Source organism: Acomys minous, assembly GCF_964271855.1.
Source record: "Acomys minous genome assembly, chromosome: 1".
Lineage (NCBI taxonomy): Eukaryota > Metazoa > Chordata > Mammalia > Rodentia > Muridae > Acomys > Acomys minous.
In genome coordinates this window covers 38,681,939-38,704,748 of record NC_140483.1, presented here as the reverse complement: position 1 = coordinate 38,704,748, position 22,810 = coordinate 38,681,939, and the positions used below count along the sequence as shown (strand labels likewise).

The 22,810-nt window shown below is 45.8% G+C and overlaps 1 pseudogene across 1 annotated transcript; it reads right to left on the bottom strand.

Moving 5' to 3' along the window:
* Positions 1–6,805: 6,805 nt before the first annotated feature.
* Positions 6,806–20,944, bottom strand: LOC311596828 (ribosomal protein eL22-like 1; annotated as a pseudogene). The gene is made up of 2 exons: positions 20,897–20,944; positions 6,806–7,183 (listed from the first exon to the last, which is right to left on the bottom strand). The product of its transcript is annotated as a ribosomal protein eL22-like 1 (transcript).
* Between the last annotated feature and the right edge of the window lie 1,866 nt (positions 20,945–22,810).

Below are 22,810 nucleotides of genomic sequence, written 5' to 3'. Positions count from 1 at the left end.
AGGGGTTGAACTCATCAGGTTTAACAGCGAGTGTCTTTACCCACTGAATCATCTCAGCAGCTCCCAAGGAATAACAAACTATTACGTTCTTCTCCCTAACAACCCCAGCGGCCTTCCATATAACAAGAGCCAAGTCCTGATTCTCTGATCTGTTACTAACATGTATTAATTGTACAAAATAATGCATTTCATTAGGACATTTCCATATGTGGGTGTAATGTGCTCTGACCATCGCTCTTTCTTCTATTCCTTGCTCTTTTAATCTAGGATGCTTTTGTTGTTGTTTTTTCAAGACAGCCTTTCTCTGTGTAGCCCTGGCTGGCTGTCTTGGACTCACTTTGTAGACCAGGCTGGTTTCAAACTCACAGAGATCTGCCTGCCTCTGCCTCTTGAGTGCTGGGATTACAGGCATGCACCATCAGTATCTGGTGCTCTTTCTTTCTTTCTTTCTTTCTTTCTTTCTTTCTTCCTTCCTTCCTTCCTTCCTTCCTTCTTTCTTTCTTCTTTTCTTCCTTCCATCCCTCCCTTCCTTCTTTCTTTTCTTTTTTCCCTCCAGTTTTTCAAGACAGGGCTTCTTTGTGTAGCCCCTGCTATTCTGGAACTAGCTCTGTAGACCAGGCTGGCCTCGAACCCACATGGTAGTAGAAGACAACGTGCCTCTGCCTCCTGAGTGCTGGGATTAAAGGTGTGAGCCACCATCTCCCAGCTCCTGTTTCACATTTATGCCCACATATACAATACAAGTATGGTTTATTCCACTTGGCACGATGAACCTTTTCCTGCAAACAACATAGTTTTGTTCCTCTTTATAACTGAATAAAATTCCATGTTGCATATATGCACCACCTCCTCTTTACAAACTCGCTGTTGATAGACACCTGGGATAACTCCAGAACGTGGCCGTTGTGACTAGTAGGGTACCAACATGGACGTGCCAGTGTCTTTGTGGCACTGCGTCCCTTGGAACTAGAGTTACAGATGGTTGTGAGCAGCCGGGAATCAAACAGAACAAAGGCTCTTAGCCCCTGAGCTGTCTTTCTCACAGTGGAACTCACAGTGTAGTTGGGGGTAGAAAGAAAAGAAAAAGAAAAAAAAAGCACATCACATAATGTCAGTATTGATAAGCAGTATTAAAAAGTGGAACAAATTCTTTGGAGAAATGGCTGACTACGACTCAAGAAGGAAATAAACAAGAAAAGGTCAAAACATCTTGAGTGTCAGAAAATAAGGAAGTGCTCAAAACTAAGCAGGAGTGCGGAAACAACCGTACTGATGAGAGTGTGCTGAAGAAACAAGGGGTGACATGGAGAAGCTACAATGGAGAGATCTAGAAACCCTTGGGGCCTCAATCAACCCAAGCTGAATGATAAATAACCAAGAGTCCGTCTATACTGAGGTACAGATGACTGGATAAGCAGGGAGATCTCTAGGGAAGAATCCCAAAGCACCTCTGCAGATGATGCCCTCTCAGGGACAGAGTAGAAACTCTCATTGCGGGCTACACCTAGTGATTCTTTCTTTCTTTTTTTTAATGAAATAAATTTTATTTTATTTTATTTTATTTTTTAAAATATGTTTTATTAATTTATTCATATTACATCTCAATTGTTATCCCATCCCTTGTATCCTCCCATTCCTCCCTCCCTCCCTCCTGTTTTCCCCTTACTCCCCTCCCCTATGACTCTGACTGAGGGGGACCTCCTCCCCCTGTATATGCTCATAGGGTATCAAGTCTCTTCTTGGTAGCCTGCTATCCTTCCTCTGAGTGCCACCAGGTATCCCCATCCAAGGGACGTGGTGAAATATGGGGCACCAGAGTTCATGTGGAAGTCAGTCCCCACTCTCCACTCAACTGTGGAGACTGTCCTGTCCATTGGCTAGATCTGGGTAGGGGTTCGAAGTTTACTGCATGTATTGTCCTTGGCTTGTGCCATAGTTTGAGCAGGACCCCTGAGCCCAGATCCACCCATCATAATGTTCTTCTTGTAGTTTCTAGGACCCTCTGGATCCTTCTATTTCCCCATTCTCCCATGCTTCTCTCACCTAGAGTCCCAATAAGATGTCCTCACATCTATCCCACTTTCCTGGTAAGTGAAGACGGGAAGCTTGTTGTTCTCCTGGTTATAAAATGCATCTATTTGGTCAGGTCAGCTCTGACCAGGAACCTGAGGTTTTGGGTTGTTGCTTTGTTTTCTTTTGTTTGTTTGTTTTACTTTTTCTGAGACAGGATCTCATTATGTAGCCCAGGCCTGTTACTCTCTATGTAGACCAGGCTAGCTTCACAGAGATCCATCTGTCTGCCTTCCCAGTGCTGGCACTAAAGGTGTGTGTCACCATGCCCTACTCAGTTGGTATTTTTTTTCTCTGAATTTTAATATGCTCTTTAGGAGCTGGGAATATCACCATTTACTTGTTTGGATATTTACTTATACATTGATTGATGGGATATCATATAGCCAAAAGTGGCTATGAACTAACTATGTAGCCAAGGATAACTTTAAGCTTAAGATCTTCTTGTCTTCACCTCCTGAGTGTTGGGATCGCAGGTGCATTCTGCCATGTCTGCTTTATGTGGTGCTGGGGACTGAAGCCAGGTGCTGTACATGCTGCATGCATCCTTTACAAACTGCTACATATCTAGCCTGTGTTGGGCTCTTGGGAGTTTGGCTTATCATAGCTATTTTATTGCCTGTTTTATTCTGAACTCCCCATCATCTTCGGATGATGTCACTTGAACAAAAGTAAGTGCCTAAAGGTCAGGGGATGTGGTACATGTCTTTAATCCTGGTACTCTGGAGGCAGAGGCAGGTGGATGTCTGAGATGAAGGCCAGCCTGGTCTACATAGTGAGTTGGAGGCCAGCCAAAGCTATTTAGTGAGTCCCTGTCTCAAAACAAACAAACAAACACCAAATAACAGTTGCTTCTTGAATTCTGAATTCTGTACATAAGAGAATTTAGAGAAGTTTTGTTTTTAGAAGAATTTGAGACCCACAACAGATTTTCAGACATGGGGAAGGACTTCTCACACATGCACACTTTCTCTGCTGTGTTAACCATTGCTCTCCTTTCAGCTACATGTGCTGCTGTGGCCTTCCCGGCCCTGCTGAAGCTTCTTCTCTGGCCTTCGGTCCTCCAGTCCACAGGAAGTCAGGATCCCTTTGTGTCCAGCAAGTCTGCAAAGCACACCACGATCCCCTGGCTGTGTGACATCACAGACACCCTTTACTACCCCATTTGGAAAGTGCCTAGGGCTGTGTTTGCACTCTTACATGAAGATCTACTCCTGCTTTGTGATTTGCACTTTAGTATTGCTGTGGAATTTAGTTATATTTCTTCCTCCCTTGCCATGCTCTGTGGTATTGCTTTGCTGCTCTTTTATTGCTGTTTTGAGGCAGGCTATCACACTGTAGCCTGTCTGACCATAAACTCATGGCTCTTAACCTTCCTTAGATTGCAGTACCAGAACTGCAGGCATGGCACTGCCATGCCCTGCTTGTTACTCTTAACAGCCTACGTCATTCTCCCTGTTACTTAATGATGTCACCTCACTACTAGAAAACACTTTGTTCATATGAATTAATGTTCCTCCTGTTACCTGTTTCCTGGGTTTAGCAGAATTCACCTGGCCTTTGGCCATAATTTCACTCCTTCTTGTTAACTTAAGGTTAGCATATTCACTCCCTGCGACGTCGTCTGCTTTTGTTCCTGGTGTATTTATTAAATGTTGTTTTCCCTTCCACCTTCTGAGATAGATTTCCAAAGTTCCTGGTGATAACAGCAGGGGAGGGGAAAAAATGGGCCAAATGTATGTAAGTTGCTACAGTAGAGGCTGCTGTTTTAGGTAGCATGCCCAGGGGAGACCCCACCTTGGAGCATACCTTTCACAGTGCTGGAGGAAGGGAAATCTGAGGCAGGTGCAGCCTGGACATGGTCTACAGCAGGCCAGCAACCTGCGTGCCTAGAGCCGGGTGAGGGTGGAGAATGTGAGCAGGCGATTCAGGAAGGTAACTGGATGAGGAGCAGGTCATATAGGTCAAGGCTAGCAAGGACTCCTTCTTGTTTGAGCTGAGAGAAAGTGGAGTGCACCTCGACACTCTAGGAGGCTTGACGCTTTGGAGGCTGAGAAGGTGGGATGGCTGAGATCCAGCGGACTGAGTGATAAGTTCTTCCTCTTAAATGAAGAATCGAGTAGTTAAGCAGAAGTGAAGAATGCGTGTGTGCAGCACGCGCCAGGCCACAGTTAGTTCCCAGCATGCTGTGAGAGTTTAGGGACTGCTTTGCTGACAGCTCTGCGCTTTGTTGCTGGAGAAGGAGAAGGCTGTGTCGGCAGAGAGAGGAGTACAGTCCAGTCTCTGATGGAAAAGCTCGGCACCGGCCCTGTCCGGTGAGAGGATTTCAGAACTCGGAGAAAGTGCAAACGGAACTCTTTGGGGGTTCCCCAGAGGAGCCTGCTCTGAGTCACATGACACTGAGTCTTGGTGGACTGCTTTTTATGTCTGCTGTGTCTGCTTTAAAGCTGCTGCCCAGGGCATACATATTAAGTCTGTCAGTGTCTTTAATGAGGACCCTTCAGAGACAGCGTCTCCTTGTTGCATACCAGACTCCTAATTATTGAACCTTCTAATATGTTCCAGACATGATTTTAAGAGGTACAGCCAGGCTCTTGTGCTCATGATCTTACATATGGGATGAATGCATAATGAAAATTATCATGTATGTAAATAAAAATATTTCATGTGCTCATTACGTACTATGAGAAAAAGAGCAAATACTGAGGAGAGGAGGCAGAAACTATTTGAAAATGGGACTTCCAGCTGAAGCCTGAATGTGGAGAACAAGTTGGATGCGCAAATATGTGCGGGAAGAACATTCTAGAAAAAGAAACATAGTACAAAGGGCCTTACAGAGTCCTTGGGTGGCTTTGAGTGACCTTGGCTTGCTCGAGGAACACAAAGGAGACAAGAAGCACTAAGAAGAGAGGCAGGGAGGTGCTACTGATGCAGCCTAAGTGACCAAACAGGAGCCGCAGGCCTTCTGGGTGCAGATGAAAACATCCAGCACTTTATACATACCTGCATAGCTCTGAATGAGCAGTTGTCATATCTGTGTCATGAGCCTCGTAAGCTGTGTGTCTTACTCTAGTTTCCTCTCTCTTGACCTCTCAAAATCTTTGAGTCAGATTGCAACCCCCCCTTCGGTAAGTACCTTGGATTCTGATTGCTGTGAACTGTGTCTTCTCCAAACTGTTTGTTGGTGCTTGCTTGCTCTTTGTTCTCTGAAGATAAAAGGGGCTGTGAAACCATAGGCTGGTCCTGTGAAACCAGGGGGCAAGCCTTCACCATATCTACCGGCACCTGGATGGTCCAGTCCTCAACCTTGGACTGTGATTAATAATGTTTGATGTTTAAACTAGCCAATCCCAGCTATGTTTGTCAGAGGAGCCACAGCTAAGGCACAATGTTTTGTGTTATTTTCACTCCTGGCTCTGTCTTGTGCTCAAAACAGTGGCCTTTTAAAATCTTTAATAGCCTTTGTTTTATCTTGGTTACATTGTTCTTCTGGTAGAGCCCTTCAGATATATTTTTGGATGGAAGTGTTTGTACAAATATATTCATGGAGGAAAATTGTAGAAGGAGAGAGGTAGGTACAACTTTTTCAGGAGTATTATCATTAAGAAGAAAGTAAAGAGTCTGGGAGCTGAGATAGGCAACCTAACTCTATTGTTGCCATTGCAGATACGCAGGCACTGTGAGGTACTTGTAGGTGCTAGGGTGATGTTAGGGGGTGGAGTGATAGAAGGAGGGGCTGAGAGGCTTGTGTGGAGCTGGAAGGCAGATGAGCAACCGCAGTCTAGGACAATTGGGTTTCTGAAACACATCTAGTTGGATCCTTGGCTTTTTATTTCTTTTGGCAGGATGTGGTTTCCTCTTAAACTAAAAAAATAATTTCACACATTTTACAAACTCCTTCGAAGAATTACTTAAATGGATAGTGATCACGTTCATCAATTGCTAAGATATTAAAACTCCACCCAGTGGTTCATGTTTAAAAACTTATTCCAAGCTGGCCATGGTGGCGCCGCACGCGTTTAATCCCAGCACTCAGGAGGCAGAGGCAGGCGGATCTCTGAGTTCGAGGCCAGCCTGGTCTACAGAGTGAGTTCCAGGACAGCCAAGGCTACACAGAGACCCTGTCTCAAAAAACAAAAAACAAAAAACAAAAAACAAAAACAAAAGAGAACAAAAGGTAAAGGAAGGATTTGGGGGAAAGACTGAAGGGGTGTTGGAGTACACAACAACCGTAGAAAGATAGCCCATGGGATACGGGCTCAAAGTTGCTTTTTTAAAGTTTAGATTGTGACTCTCATGAAAAGATACTGTAGTAGAGAGGCTGATAAGGTCTAAAGTACGTACTAAATAAGTGGAGATCGCAGCCATGTTCTTTAATTTGGATGCTGCCTTCACTTTGTAAATTCTTTTTTACTGTTTGTTTTCTGTTGTTGGAGACAGGGTTTTTCTGTGTCACCTTTGGCTGTCCTGGACTCACTTTGTAGACCAGGTTGACCTCAAACTCACAAAGATCCACCTGTCTCTGCCTCCCGAGTGCTGGGATTAAAGGCGTGCCAACACCACGCCAGGCTAGTTTGTAAATTCTTGAGCGCCTTAAAACATGCTGGCATGTTTCAAAAACATGTTTTATTGCTTTTATCTTTTTGGGGGGAGAGTAAAATGATTTTTATTTGCTGGCAAGGTCCGATTTCAGGTTTCTTTGGCATACTTTCACTTTATTAAAAGCAAAGGCCGACTAGTCCTCAGACTCTGACCCATCTTCCTCTTGATAATCTGGAAATAATGAAGTTCATATGTCTCCTTGTCAGATGCAGCCATACGCAGCCAGCCACGGAGATTATTCGTCTTTATGTACTTCTTGGTGAGATATTTCAAATACCCTTTAGAGAACTGCTTCTCAGAAACAACTGTGATTTTTATTCTTCAAACGTTCAATGTGAACATTTCCGAGATTTCCAGCTTTTCCATTGACTTTAACCTTCTCCCATAAAAACTGTTCAAAATTTCCAGAATCAACAATTCCATCTTCTACTGGATGAGTAAGGTTCGAGTGAAACCTCCAGGTTGATTTCTTAGAGCTCTTGTCTTTCTGTGGCACCGTGTTGAGCAGTGGCTGTGGGAAAAGCTATTACTGTTATCTTTTTTTGGTTTTTGCTTGTTTGTTTTTGTTTTTTGAGACAGGGTTTCTCTGTGTAGCCCTGGCTGTCCTGGACTCACTTCTGTAGACCAGGCTGGCCTTGAACTCACAGCGATCCTCCTGCCTCTGCCTCCCGAGTGCTGGGATTAAAGGCGTGTGCCACCACGCCCGGCTTATTACTGTTATCTTAAGTATGCTTATATCGAAACTGTATATTATTATTATTATTATTATTATTATTATTATTATTATTTGTGTGTGTGTGTTGGTTCTGTCTACCCTGCATTCCAGGAGATAGCTCAGTGGTTACCAGTGTGCACTGCTTTTGCAGAGGACCTGAGTTCTAGTCCCAGGGTCATGTCAGACAGGTTATCACTGCCTGCAATTCCAGCTGCAGGAGATCTGATGCCTCTGCTGTGGGCACAAGCATCCATATATGCAGACAGACACATGTACACGTTTAAAAAAATCTTTTAAAAACTGCTCTAAAGTAATTTCATAACCTCAGCATGGGACTTGCTCCCTCAACATATATTGGCTTTCTCACCGTAGGCATTTAGACACAGCAGTGTGCAGAACAGAAAGTCTCATCTTTATGAAGTTAGCTTTTTTGTTTCTTTGTCTTTTAAACATGCAGGCCAGTGGGCTAGCTCCTCCAGAGGTCCTGAGTTCAATTTCCAGGAACCACATAGTGGCTCACAGCCATCTATAATGTGATCTGATGCCCCCTTCCGGCATGCAGGTGTACATGCAGGCAGAGCACTGTACACATCATAAATAAATAAATGCATAAATAAATACATAAATCTTATAATTTAAAAAAGAAAGAAAGAGACCCTTTTGTGGAGGGCAAGCTTGAAGCATCTAGAACATAAGACCAGGCGAAGCAACACTGACTTTACCAGAAAGATTGTATGACCATTTTGTATGCTGCTCACTAAGAATTTTCTTTACTAAATGTTTGTTTTTTATTTTTTTATTTTGTGTATGAGAGTGTTTTGCTTGTACACATGTCTCTGTTCCACATGAGTGCAGTGCCCACAAACGCCAGGCACTGGATCCCTCAGGACTGGAGTTACAGACTATTGTTAGCCATGATGTAGACACTAGGACTCAAACAAGGTCCTCTGGAAGAGCAGTCAGTGCTCTTAACTGCTACGCCATGTCTCCAGCCCCTAAATGTTGACTTTTATTAGATGAGCTCTTAGCATTTGAGTGTGTCGTTTGGAATGGAGTGGGAAGGACAGATACACTTGAGACCTTTCTAGGAATGTGGACAAAGAGAAAGGCCAGGAATTGTTCAATAGGCCTTAAGGTAGTATATCTGTTTTTGTTTAACTTAAATATCCTTTTCTCAGCCTAATGCTAATCTCAGCCCATTGTCTCCATCCATTTACTCTGGAAGTATCCACTGAGTGCACTTTGCTGGTCACCTGGACACGCTATTGAAGACAGAGGCTTGCTTTTCACCTCAGAACACTCTCAGCTCTGAACTGGGTGCTTTTCTCTTGGAACAGCCATACTCAGGGAACAAGGGATCTGGGAATGGGTGGACTCAGGGGAGGAACTTGGTATTAGTTCTCGACCGAATCAACATTGCCACTCTGTCAGAGAACCCCTCAAGCTTCATGGCTGGCTGGTGACAACTCGAGAGAGCTGAAGAACAAAACGCGTCAGTACCATCGCTGCAGGCACTGGGTGAAGTGCTTTCAGGGTCTGAACCGCTGGCTTTATTTCTCTGACTCATTTAGGCACAGTAAAACTTTGGGGAGGGGTTTCCACATGACAGTTATCACAACAAAGTTTTAGGCAGAGCTACATAGAAACAAACTCCCTAGCAAGGTAACAAACCACCTGGGACCTTACTGTAAGTAAGAGTGGGTTCTATTGGCTGATAAAGCAGGGTTACATTCTATTGGAGGGAGGATCAGTGAGAAGTATAAGGCTAGATTCTATTGGTGGATGTAAAAGGGAGGTAATTGTTGTCTGGGAGGCTTATTGCCTCTGCCTGCTAACCTAGGCCTACTCCTGGAAGCTTTTAGCTCCCCTACATTCTGACCTAGGCCTAGGTTTTTAGCCTCTGAGACCTCCTGCTTAATGAGCTCACCCTTTCTTGTTCTTGAGCTCTGGGCCGGCTGGTTCAACTCAGCTGTTCTGGCTCAAATTCCTCTCCCAGCTGACTGATTCAATCTGGCTTCTTTCTCAGCCCCTGAATTGCTCTGCTTGGTCTCAAACTAACTCAGCAATCTGCTCTAATCTTCTGGCTCCTTCTCAGTTTCTGGCTCGTTGTCTTCACCTGTGTCTAGTTTGTTCTTTCTTTCCCCCTCTCTCTGTAAAACTCCGCCGGTAACACTGCCTCTTCTCTCTCTGTGTTGCCCCCTTAAGTAGTTTCCTTTTCCTCCTTTTCTCCCAAGAATTGGGCGTATCCTATACTGTCAAATCTTTCTCTGATTTATCGCTTTTTCTGCCACTCAATTAGACATCATTTCAAAACATGGGTGCTTCCTTCTGCACACTAACTTTACCTTCGTTGTTTGGGAGTTAAAGTGTGCACACCTGGACCTAAGCATTTCTTTTCTTGAAACTTGCTCTATGCCAAGCTGGCCTTGAACTCAGCGTTTGTCTCTGTTTTCTGGATTAAAGGCATGTTTGTATTCTGGCTAGATTACACAGACCTAGAAGGCCTTTGGATGTTATCTCGTGCCAGAGCAGCCATGTTCTGAATTAACATTCCTTTACAGGTGGAGGATGCAAAGAGCATGGGACTGCTTCCATAAGGATGAGCTTTCTTTATTGAGAGACAAAGCTCAGGATTAGGGACCCAATGATGCTCAGGGTACAGGTGTGTGTGTGTGTGGGGGGGTGGACTCCTAATAGAATAGCACAGGGTCATTGTTTGACCTCTTTCACTCTGGCATCAGGTGACCTGGTGCCATTCATTTCCTTCCAGTGGGCAAAGTAGACCTGTACGACTGATTGACAATCCTGGTTTCTCCAATGCTCATTCTAAACTGTGCTTTCTACATCACATACACGTATGACTTTGAGAGCTGGTCATATGGTCGCCAGGGGACAGCTCCACAGTGACACTGGCTGCTTCCAGCACCCCGTGGGCCCTCTTTGCAAATGTTACATGAACTGACTTAGTAACTCTTCAGTTCATTGTCTTGTGACCCATCAGTTTCTTTTCTTGTCCTCCCTCAGAAAAACAGAGACAAAGCAACTAAAAAAATAAAAAATAAAAAGTAAACTCCAAAGCAACTCAAAACAGTACAAGAAAACCTGGAGGGCATATTCCTTCATTTTTTTCCCCCAAATCCTCACCCCTTCCATTTGGCCTCTGCCACAACTGGCAGAGTAAGTGCTGACCTAGCACGAGAAAGGCTCGTCTCGGGACACGTGGCCGAGGCAGCAGCAGTAGCAGGAAGCACAGGAAGTCTCATGAGATGGCTTGTTTGTGACCACTTGCCAGCCTGCCTCTGCAGATGCATGAGGTCGACACGTTTAAATCTCTGCTGAGTCGGCTAGAACAGACCCTCAGCTTTCAACTCTCTGCGCCTCATTCACAATTGGCACAGTAGCTGCAGAGTTCAACTGTCAGAGGCCAGACACAGCCTGTGGCTATGGGGGGGTTAGTGTAACGGGGGCGGGGAAGGTGGAGGCAGGCTGAGATCTTGTTTTAACACTGTGAGGCACAGAAACCCAGTAACCAATGTTGGCAATGTAGCAAAACCATGCACACTTTCTCTGCTAATGCTCCAGTGGCCCAATGGGTCAGACAATGCTCACAAGTCTTTGTGAGGTCACCGAGAGAGGAAGGTCATGGTCAGTTGCTGGGGTGCCAAAGAGCAGCTCTGATCATGAGGGGAAAGGGGAACAATTAGGTTAAAGGCCAGAGCTGTCTTATTTGGAAGGCACACAGGTGGAGCTTTGTGACCAGGGCTTTGCACTTAGAGGCAATTAGCTACCTCGTCACACATAAGCTTCTGGATGAAGATGCTGGCACCATGAAATCAGGCTACCAGATAGCCCAAAGTTTCATCTCTTTTTAAGAAAGGAAGAGAAGAAGGTTTGGAGGAAGAAGGGAGGAAAAGAGAGAGAGAGAGAGAGAGAGAGAGAGAGAGAGAGAGAGAGAAATAGATGATAGATAGATGATAGATAAATGATAGGTAGATAGATACATACAGATAGATAGATTGAAAGAAAGAAAGATAGATAGATGATAGACAGACAGACAGACAGACAGATGATAGGTTTTTCCTGTTCCTGCTAAGGAAAATGCTTTCTGGGATAGCAGATTGCTGTGATAGGCACAGCTTCTCTCTGCGGGGTTTGCTTGGAAGCATTACATGGAAGCCAACATAGAAAGACTGGACCAAGGCATAATGATCAAGTAGGTCTCACTCCACCCAGCCACATGTCCAGCTACCGGACACGGTTCATGTTTTGTGATCACACATCTCAAGAGCTGGAAGCCCGAGGTGGTCAGCCTCGATTTGGGCCAAGAGTACTAGGCCAGACCTAGCTTCTAGTGACCCCAGGAGAGCTCCCATCTTCAGTCAAGCCCTCATGGACAGCAGTTTTTCAATAGGATGTCAGTTTGAATCATCCAATAGAATCTACCTTTAAACAATACTCTGCTGTTGCTGGGCCTGGTGGCATATGCCTTTAATCCCAGCACTTGTGAGGTAGAGGCAGGCAGATTTTCATGAGTTCGAGGCCAGCCTGGGCTACAAAGCAAGTCCAGGACAGCCAGGGCTACACAGAGAAACCCTGTCTTAGAAAAACAAAACAAAACAAAGCACAACAAAAACCAAATTCTCTGCTAACCCTGGCTGTGACCCCTGTTTAAGAGTCTACACTCAGCTTCTGCTGGGTGGGTGGGGAGCACATAGTGCACGGTTTCAATGACTGGCTCTCTGTGGGAGGGCTACGCCCTGCTGGGTATCCACACCCAGGGAAACAGGGACTTCTCAGGAGCCTGGCTACATAGCGCTCTTTCCAGGCTTTTCAGACAGATACATTTTGGTTTTGTTATGCATTTAAATTCTTTTGGAAAATAGTTTTCTTTTTAGAACTTCATACTTGAGTTCTTCATCTGTATTACTCCCACCCCCTCCAACTCCTAGAATGTTCTACTTCCCAACTTCATAATCTCTTCCTAATTATTAGTTACACACACACACACACACACACACACACACACGCACACACACATGCACATGCACATGTACATACACATGTACATACACGTGTGTATAACCTACTAAGTCAGAAAGATTTAAAAAATCTTCATTTATAAACTCTCATAAAGTGTTACTTTTTTTTTTTTTTTGCTTAAAGTCTTCTTTTAATTAGGAACAAAATATCAAGAGATCCTGAGTAAAATGGAAAGTTTTAGAGGAAGGAGTCAGGGGACACAAAGGAGGATAAGAGGGTAGGGTGAATGTGATGAAAGTGTAGTATGAACCTGAATAAAGATCTCATAATGAAGCCGGGTGCAGTGGCCCACACCTGTAATCCCAGCACTCTGGGAGGCAGAGGCAGGCAAATCTCTATGAGCTCGAGGCCAGCCTGGTCTACAAAGCAAGTCCAAGACAGCCAAGGCTACACAGAGAAACCCTGTCCTTGAAAAACATTATTTTAAATATAAGGATGCTAATAAGCACTGGGTAAACAAAATAAACAAATGGTTTTAGGTTTTTGCTCATGATCAATATATTTTTAAGTGATATCCAAACTACTTCCTGCCGTGATACTATTGCCACTGAAACAGACAGGCAGAAGAGAAGACCCCTGAGCAGATCTCTGAGCCAGGCATATGATCCACAGCTTCACCGAGTGCGATTAGGGTGTCTGCACACTCATGTTGGAGGGCAGTTCTTACAGGACCCAGCTCTTGGGTCTCACCCAGCCGAACCTCAGAGGTTTGGGAGACTCAGCTTGGTTCCTTAGGGTCAGCTTTACTCCCAGCGCCCCCACCAGGACTGATTTGGCTCCTCTAGTGCCCCTCACGGGCCTTGCAAGCCCACTCTCTCCTTCTAGGGACTTAAAGATCCAGGATGCAGGGCGTGCATAGTCCACATAGAGAACATGCCAAAACAAAGCCCTGTGAAACTCCATCCCCTGCTCTGGGTGAGGGCCCCGCCTGGCACGGACTTCTGAGACACTGAGCAGGGGCCATGTGATTTTTCTGTACCAAGATTAGCTAAGGAAAATATAAAGCCATTGTAAATACACTTGAGGACATGGGGGAGCTTGTTGAAATTTGCATTCATAACTGGTCAAGCACCGAGGGGGAGATTGAGGACATTCAACTATTAAATACTTTAGCTTATAGTTTAGACCTTAGTCATATTAGGGGAGGATGAACAGCTATTCTAAGATATTCTAAGACAGTGGTTCTCGACCTTCCTAATGCTGCGTCCCTTTAATACAGTTCCTCATGTTGTGGTGACCCCTACCCACCAACCATAAATTATTTTCCTTATTACTTCTTAGGTGTAACTTTGCTACTGTTATGGATGGTAGTGTAAATATCTGTGTTTTCTGATGGTCTTAGGTGACCCCTGTGAAAGGGTCATTTGCCCCCACAAAGGGGTTGAGACCTACAGGATGAGAAACTTTTTTATTTTTTTTGAGACAGGGTTTCTCTGTGTAGCCCTGGATGACCTGGACTTTATAGACCAGGCTGCCCTTGAACTCACAGAGATCTTCCTGCCTCTGCCTCCAAAGTGCTGGGAAAAATGTCATGTGCCACCATGCCTGTGAGGAACACTAGTCTAAGAAATTATTTAATGGAGAAATGTTATTTCTTCTTTTATTAAATATTTATTTGTTTATTTATTTTTATGTGTATGAGTGTTTTGCTGGCATGTGTGCATGTGTACCATGTGTGTGCAGTGCTCAAGGAGGAAGAAGAAGGTGTTGACCCACTGTAACTGAGTTACAGACAGTTGTGAGCCACCCTGCTCGGGCCTCTGGAAGAGCAATCCGTGCTCTCAATCACTGAGCCATTGCTTCAGCTCCAGGAGGTGTCAGTTCCTGGTCACAAAAAGCAAACCTGGACTAGAAAGCTGTGACTTCTTCCTCTGTTTCTCAAGGTCATAAGTCCAAAGAAAAGCAGAATTAAAAAGTGGCCAAGAGATCCAGAGAAGGGGACCTCCTCTTTGCACCTTTGTTGTCGTGTTCTTCCACTTTGACTTAAAAGCCATTTTACTAAGGTATAGTTTGTTGTACTGCAAAGTTAACATTATTTATAATAATATAAGACAAGCAGTGGGTCAGACTTTGCAGGAGCCACATTCTAGGTGGGCTCCTCACAGCTTCCCCAACTGTAATGGAGCTAAATAAAGCACCCACATGCTTTCCTCAACACGCGGCTGCTGTTTGCACAGTTCTGATAATTCTACGCCTGCCTCCTTTGCGCCACAGCCTACAGATCAGATGAGGACCACACCCAATACCACTGTCCCATTGGTGAACAACTTTAAAACTGGGTCCCTGGGTCTTTATAGCAAAAATGGCTTATCTATTGTGGTCTTGGTAGGGGCGTTATTAATCTGGACCTTTCCTCACTTACAGCTGACCCGTACTCAGGTGGTGTTTTGACAACCTAGCATCTGTCTATCAGTCATGATCCCTTGACTGCAATGCCTTGATGTCAACAAGGGTGGAGAGCCTAAGCCGTTCTACACCCCCAAGGTCAGCCGGAAGCTACGTGACTTGATGTCTACCTCCTAAGTGATGCTAGGGTTTCGACTCTTGAGAGCATTGAGTAGCTAGACAGATATTAGTGGGCTTGGAAGCCATTGAGGACGGAGCTTTTCCCCCTCACAGTTCCCTCCTTTCCCAAACCTCTGATACCAGACACTGCCCTGAGACCCCCGATGAGGACCAGCTCTTGTTTAGCAGGGAAGAGGGGAGAAAACATCAGCGACACTTTCACCTAGCTAATAACACAAAAGTCAGTGTGTCAGTCGGAGCCACACCCTTTTGTAAGCTCCTTCATTTTGGTTGACCGGTGACAGTCCCAGTAATTACAGTAATTTGGTTCCTAGAAGTAAGTTAACTCATTTCTTGATTTCTCTGCTGCAGGGAACCCCAGCCGGGAAAGATGTTTACCGATCAGCTAACATTCCTTACCTGACTACTCACTGGGTATTCCCAGCAATGACCAGCTGGGAGCCAACAGGGCAAGTGTTCAACCTCCTCTCCCACGTCGACTGCCCAGCTTGTTACTAGAATTCTGACTCTGCCACATACCTCCCTCTGCAGGTCCCTCCCCACCCCACCCCCACCCCCACCCCCACCCCCACATAAAGGCCTGCCCTGCTGTTAAACCACCCATCCTCTTGTCTGTCTTTCCTTCTCATTGACTTTTTACAGTTGGTAAGTAATAGCGCAGTTTTAGAATGCACTGTAGGAGTCTTATACAATCGAATTGGCACAAACTATGCAGAAATACTGACCATCACAGTGTCCCTGTGACAGCACAACACCTTCACCTTTAGTATTCAGCCTTTCCTTTACAAAGATGAGTGGAAGGTTTTGATTGAACAAATACGTGGCCTCTATCCCTGGAGATTAGGAATTTTTTTTTTTTTTGAAATCAATGTTTTAGGTTAAGGAAGTAAGAGGAGTCATCGTGAGATCTTCATACATGAGTCCTTATGGGCTGTTCTCATTCAAGTGCCCCAGGTTGCTGTCTTATGATTCTGAGAAAGGAGCATCTTGTGATTTTAGAGAGCCACAATGGAAACTTAAAGGGCAGTCTGGGTGAGAAACCATTGAACAGGATTTTGATTTTCTCCCATTTGATCCTGTCTGTATGTGGCCATGCTGGAAGAACCATAAGCAAGATCTGTAGGAACAAGGTACACTACAGACTTATCAACGACAGCCCACGAGTCTCTGTACTCTGAAAGATTCTTTCAATATATATTATTGTAGCCGTGCAGTGGTGGCACAGCCCGTTAGTCCCAGCACTCGGGAGGCAGAGGCATGCGGATCTCTGAGTTCAAGGCCAGCCTGGTCTCAGAATGCTACATAGAGAAACCCTGTCTCAAAAACCAAAACCACACACACACACACACAAACACACATACACACACACACATAATTGTGTAAAAGTCCACATTTCAAATGTTGTGTCCAATTGTTTGTTGATAAATGGTTTGTAAAATTAAGGTTATTGTTTTATAATGTATTTCACTTTAACTCTATAAATGAGAAAATTATTGAGTGTGTCAAACAGAAAAAATTTTTTTTTATTGACACTTGAACAGAGGGCCTCTAAGACACCTGGACTTCATGTTGCTCCAAAGTCATGAGCAAGGTATTTGCCTTGTTCTTGTCCTTGAGGCCATTAAGTAAGTTACACAGCGGAGGCATTTTCAGCATTCAGGTGGGTGTAAGGAGACTGGCTCAGGGTTAGAAGTACCTGCCACATGCCTGGGGATCTCAGTTCCTGCGTGGGGACTGTCCCCCCAATGGAAGTAGAGAAACTAAACTCTTAGAAGTTATCCTCTGATCTCCACGTGTGCACTGTGGCTCTCACACAGGTAAGTGAGATAGCTTTAAGATGGGGGATATTAATCATTGTTATAACAACGCGAAGAGCACTTGTGATACTAAGTTAGATAAAAGCAGCTTTCGAAGAGCTAAATGCTTATCTGTATTTCTATCATTTGCTGTCACATATAATTTGACCCCTGGGTCTCAGTCCTGTTTCACAAAGGGAAAATTTAACAAACTGCATTACTAACATCTATATCCTTATTTTGGTTACATTCTTATCTCAGTAGCAAGATGCCAGCAGAAATGTCAACAAAGTGGCCTCAGCAAAGTGACTCAGATGATCTCCGAGAGGACCTGTCTTTCCCAGGTCATTCAACAGCATTCTGTCTAACCTTGCCTTCATTCTCATACTATTAAAAAATACCCACTTCCAGGGCCCAAGGGAAATGTCGTCATTTCATTACACACCGTGCCAGTGACAGAACTGTCGCGGCTGTGAGTACGAATGAGCAAGTGGTTATCAACACAATGTGCGGACCGTAAAGCTCCGAACACATGTGAGTGATGCTCATGTCAGTGGAGATGATGTCATCAACCAGCGACAGTGATACACAGCAGTCTTCTAACCACAGACAAATAGGAGATCCCGAGAACTACTGGTCCCTACCTGGGTGAGAGATGCACTCAAGGAGTCATGGTGGCCCCTGAGTGAGTATCCCACAGGGGGAAGCCAAGACTGGACGACTGGAATGCTGGTGGCTCCAGGCGTCCTTGTCAACCCTGTCAAACCTGAGGGCTTCAAAAGAATCTGCCTCGCCAGCACACCTGGTTTTAGCTACTTTATACCCAGCCTCGTATGTGCTCTCTTGTTTACGTTCGTCCTCTACCCACTCCCTCTGGGTGGCCTCCACTCTCTAGACCCTATGGTAGGTGTCAGCATTGGTCAGTGAGGGAAGCCGAATGGCAGAACTGGACAGTGAGGAAGGATTGCCACAGTCTGAAGACACGCTCTTCATCAGCATAGCATCAGCATAGTGAGGTCTAAAGAGAGCAGTCTGGGTCCCAAGGATGTCACTCTCTTAAATGTTGCTGTTGCAGAAAGTGGGCTTCTTCTTCTCCTCCTCCTCCTTCTTCTTTAAAGATTTATTTATTATTTATTATGTATACAGTGCTCTGTCTGCATGTACTCTTGCAGACCAGAAGAGGGCACCAGATCTCATTATAGATAGTTATGAACCACATGTGGTTGCTGGGAATTGAACTCAGGACCTCTGGAGGAGCAGCCAGTGCTCTTAACCTCTGAGCCATCTCTCCAGCCCATGGGTTTCTTATAAAAACAATAACATTCACTTTTCCCCCTGTCACTCTTTTTCCTTTTGCCCTCCAGTCTTCCACCATAGGACAACCCAGCAAGGTCATTGCCAGATGTCAGTGCCTTCTTGGCCTTGGGCCTTCAGTCTCAGGCATGCTAGGTTAGCCAAACCAAACAAAGTAATACATTTGGGACTGTTCCACAGCATACCTCTTACAGCCCACTGACGGCTCACTCTCTATTGGCTGAGTTCTTTGGAGACAGCTATATACCAGGAGGACACCTGGCCTTGTTCAGAATCAGCAATTGACTTTATGTGTGGCTGTGGAACGTCAGTCTTGCTTCCTGTTTGGCAACTGGGATTAAGTGTACCTACAGGATCTTCCAGGAGTTAGAAATCTGCGGGCTGAAACTTAGCTACCGTTGCTGCGTTAGTGACAGTTTGAAAAACAGAAAACCCTACTGCTTATTTCCCACTGCTTTCTGAGAATGCTAGTTGGCCTCAAAAGCTCGGCGCGGGCCTACCCTATGGATGGAAGGCCTGGAGACTGTTCGCTCCTTTGACAAACATTTCACTGCTGGCTCATCACCAGGTGCTGTGCCTGATTCTCTGGAGGCGGCAGAGGGGGTGCCATGATTAGAGAGGCACAGGAGTTTCTTCTGCTTTGTTTGGGGGAGTTTCCACCTTGTTGAGGTAGTCTTACTTGCTGCTGCCAGCTAGTCCCCACTTCCCACCTCACCACAGGAGTGCTGGAGTTACTGATGCACGCCTCCACATACGGCACTTTTACCTTGGTGCTTGAGACAGGATTCAGCTGTGTGTGACAAGTCCTTTTTACCTGCTGAACCAGCTCAGCAGCAGCACCCCTGACACTTCATTCTTACTGTTTCTTTTGGAGGCAGGTTCTCTCACTGACCCTGGAACTTGTCCTTGCTGCCACCTAGACTAGCTGCCACCCTCCGCAGCTGGCCCTTATAGTTTGCTGTGCTTCCTGGGGATCAGAATTCAGGCACCTACACTTTGTACACCAGACCATTTCCCCAGCCCCTTTATTAACATTTTAAAGTACAAACTCTGGTGAGAGTTTAACAGCTCAAAACTAGAGACAGGTCTAAAAGAATGCTCTGAGAACTGTTGCAAAACCAAGCATTCTCTTGGGCCTTTCTACAGCTTTGAACCACTCAAGTCTTGCCAGGTTTTCTGCGCTGCTTTGAGTCGGGTGTGGAGGGGAGGGTGGCGCTCTACAGAGACTTCCTGAAGGCTTTTGCTCCCCTCTCTCTCTCAGCCCTGCTGGCTCACTGCAGAGCTGTGGCCCTGAAGAGTCTGTTTCCCACGTGGTCAGTGTGGCCTCCCACAGGAAGCTGGAGTTTGGTAGATGCAGGCTCTCGAAGGAGGCCAAGAGGGAGGGACACAGTGTTCTCTCCTCTTCTGGAGCATGGCCTGATAAAAGGCTATCTTCCTCCTGACTTTAAGAGCTGGTGGATGAAGGGGTTAGTTTGTTTCACCTTGGGGAAGCTAGAGGTGACAGATTGCAACATTTAACAACAGAAGCACACAGCTTCAGATTTCCTCAGGCAACGGCAAGAGTAAAGAAAGAGAACCGGAAGAGAAGATAATTTAAAAAAAAAAATAATAATAATTAAAAAAACTAAAACCCAACCAGCCAACAAACAACAGCCCCTGTAAGGTACAAACAGAACACTCATGATAAGTGTGTGTGTATCACACACACACACACACACACACACACACACACACACACACACGGGGTGAGGATGTGAGGGGCAGAGGGTCTGATGCTGTAGCTCCTGACAGACCCTACTTAGTATTCTATAGAGGATCAGCTTTGCCTATGAAGATAGGGACATACAGGTGAACAGACTGAATATCAATCCAGATAATATTCTGTGTATGTGTGTGTGTATGTGTGTGAATGTGCACACATATGTGTGTGCACACGCCTCTGCCAAACAGAGGTCACCCTCAGGTATCATTCTTCAAGAGCTGTCTGTCTTGTTTGGGGGACTAGATTTTTTCACTGGGACCAGAATTCACTAGTTAAGCTAGGCTGGCCATTGGCAAGCCTCAGAGACTCGCTTATTCCCAGCTGCCGGTGCTGTGGTTAGAAGTGCGAGCCACCGTGTCCAGCATTTTCCCTGGGTGCAGGGGGTCAAGCTCAGCTCTTGTGCTCCGGCAGCAGGCACTTCGCTGACTGAGCTGTCTCTCCAGTTCCGTGATATTCTGTTTCTATGAGATTCTACACTTTCCCTGTCTGGCCTTATGCCTGGCACTGAACTTTCTGGTCATGTGTGCTAGGACGGCTCTACCCCAAGTCCCTTCCAAAGATGTGCTTCTCCACGGATTGTGCTTCTCCACAGACTGTGTTGCTCCACGGACTGTGCTGCTCCACAGACTATGGTACTGTTTGACTGAAGGTACCTTGGACTTTCCTCCAAAGTGATGTTCATCCAAAGACCCCTACTTTGCACACACAGCAGAAGCTCTCAGTACCTTATGGGCACTTTACAGAAAGACAGGAGTCCACCAAGTACCATAGGCTTGGCCAGGAGTAACTTACTCTGCCTATATTGCTGACTGGCCGAGGCTGTGAAACCAGAGCAGGTAGCTTAACCTGTTTTGTCCTTGTTATCTTCACTTAAACCATCTGGGATCTTTGCCTAGATAAACTCTGAGATCCTTTTCAGCACTGACAATGTATCATTTGCTGTCATTTGTGTCCTGTCGGTGCCATTTGGGTTCAGTCACATGAACAACAGCAATTGCTATCGTGTGGGTCCTAGTGCCCTCTAACACTGCTGTGAAATCTCTCTGTACACAACTTATTTCTAGGACTCACCATGGAACCCTTCCATGTGCTCAGGTGGTCCCATATGGCCTCCGCCATGGGCTTCCTCTTTGGCTGTGCCCCTTTTATGGACATCGACCAGCCAAGAAGCCATTTAAGGACCCTTAACAGCAGCGCTGCCAACGGCATTTCTGATGGTGCTGATATCGGCCAATGCCACTGTCCCCAAGCTACAGACCAACGAGATGTTAGTGTCAGAGGCCAGTATGCCCCGAATGCCTCTGCACTAGTGCAGAAGAACGGGACTCCTTCCTAGTGTCAGCTGCCCTTTGCCACCCGGTGTCCAATCAGTCGTGTAGTTCTGGAATGGTCTAGGCTGTTGTCCCTTCAGTTTGTAGCTCTTCCTTCCTTGGCTATGAGAGGGTTCTGCTGATGTCTGGGAAATTGAACTCTGTTCTGCCCAAAGATCTATGCTGCCGCCAACATCTCCTTCTCAAGTGACTCTTGCCCCACCTTTGGGTCTCTCTCTCTCTCTCTCTCTCTCTCTTACACACACACACACACACACACACACACACACACACACACACAGGTCTGAATTCCTGGAATGAGCGCTACTTAGGCTGAAGTGGGAGGATTTTGATATGCTATTTAAGGGGAAAAAAAGAGAATCAGGAATTCTGAAGCTATTCATCTTGAAGACTATTCATGGAAGCAGGAGAATTAAACACTGTATCCTTGAATATACAGCATCCACTCATGAGGCTGGGCCATTGTTTTCTTCATAATGACAGTGTACCTCTGGGGCCTTGTGGAGTCGGCATAGGCGTCTGCTCAGCACAATCGCTCAGTGCCTATCAGGTATCAGAAGGAAATGAGAACAAAGCCGTACTGGCAGGAAGCCCGAGGCCTGACCCAAACTCAGCAGAAACTTATTTTGGGAAATAGTTCCTATCCAGCCACCTGTGGCCAGTCAACCCGATTCTTAAATCAGCCTGGACTGAGAGAGGAAAACTCCTGATCTCCCAGGTGAACGGCCTTCGTGTTGCTTGCTGTTCCAATAAGAGGAAGACTGCGAAGAGAAGCGTAAGGCCGGCGGGCAGAGCCACAGTCCAGAAAGAGCCCACTGTTCTGCTTGGCCTTTTCCCCCCTCTAAGAGCAGATACTGTAGAGTGAAAGATGGGTTCTAGTTAAGTGCGTGGATCGGTATTAAAGCGTTCCTGCTTGGCTACCTGGTCCCTTGATTAACTGGGGGCTCAGTGAAGGTTGGAAGTCCCAAGAGGGTGGACCTAGGATCGTAAAGAGATGTGGTTCATTGCCTGAAAAAGATTGTCGACGTGGACCCCAAAATGAGTTGATTATCAACAACTCCTGCTCCTTTTCATAATTGCATGGAAGGTTCTAAAGTAGACTGAGGGCACTAGGAGGGAACACAGAGAGTACTGTGACCATTAAGCTAATGTCTGACTCAGGATTCTGTGGTCAGGTTTCACGATGCTCACCTAATAAATCAATTCATTCTCTTGAGCATGTCGGGGAAAGAAAATTTGGAGGACTCCTATAAAGGAGAGCAGAGATTAAGCTCCACCTGGAAAAAGACAGACCTGCCACTCCTGAGCGAGGCACCTCCCGTGGATGGCGGTGGCCTGTAAGAGTCCCTTCATCTGTCTCCGCCATCCACTCCACGCACGTTCACGGAGCCCAGTGACTTGCTAAGGAACCAAATAAAGGCCCTGCTTCCATGGGCTTTCGGCCTGGCAGAGGAGACAGGCTGTCAGGACACGGATACATTATGTAATGGTGCTTGTAAGTTCGAGGGAGGAGACGCACAAGGTGCTATGAAAACAAATAGCAAGAGCGGTCAGGGGTTAGAAAAATTTCCACGAGGAAAGCTGAGCCCCCTGAGGGATTAGCCAGATGCAGGGGTGGGGCGCTGAGGGACACTTGAGCAGGAAGCAGTATCGT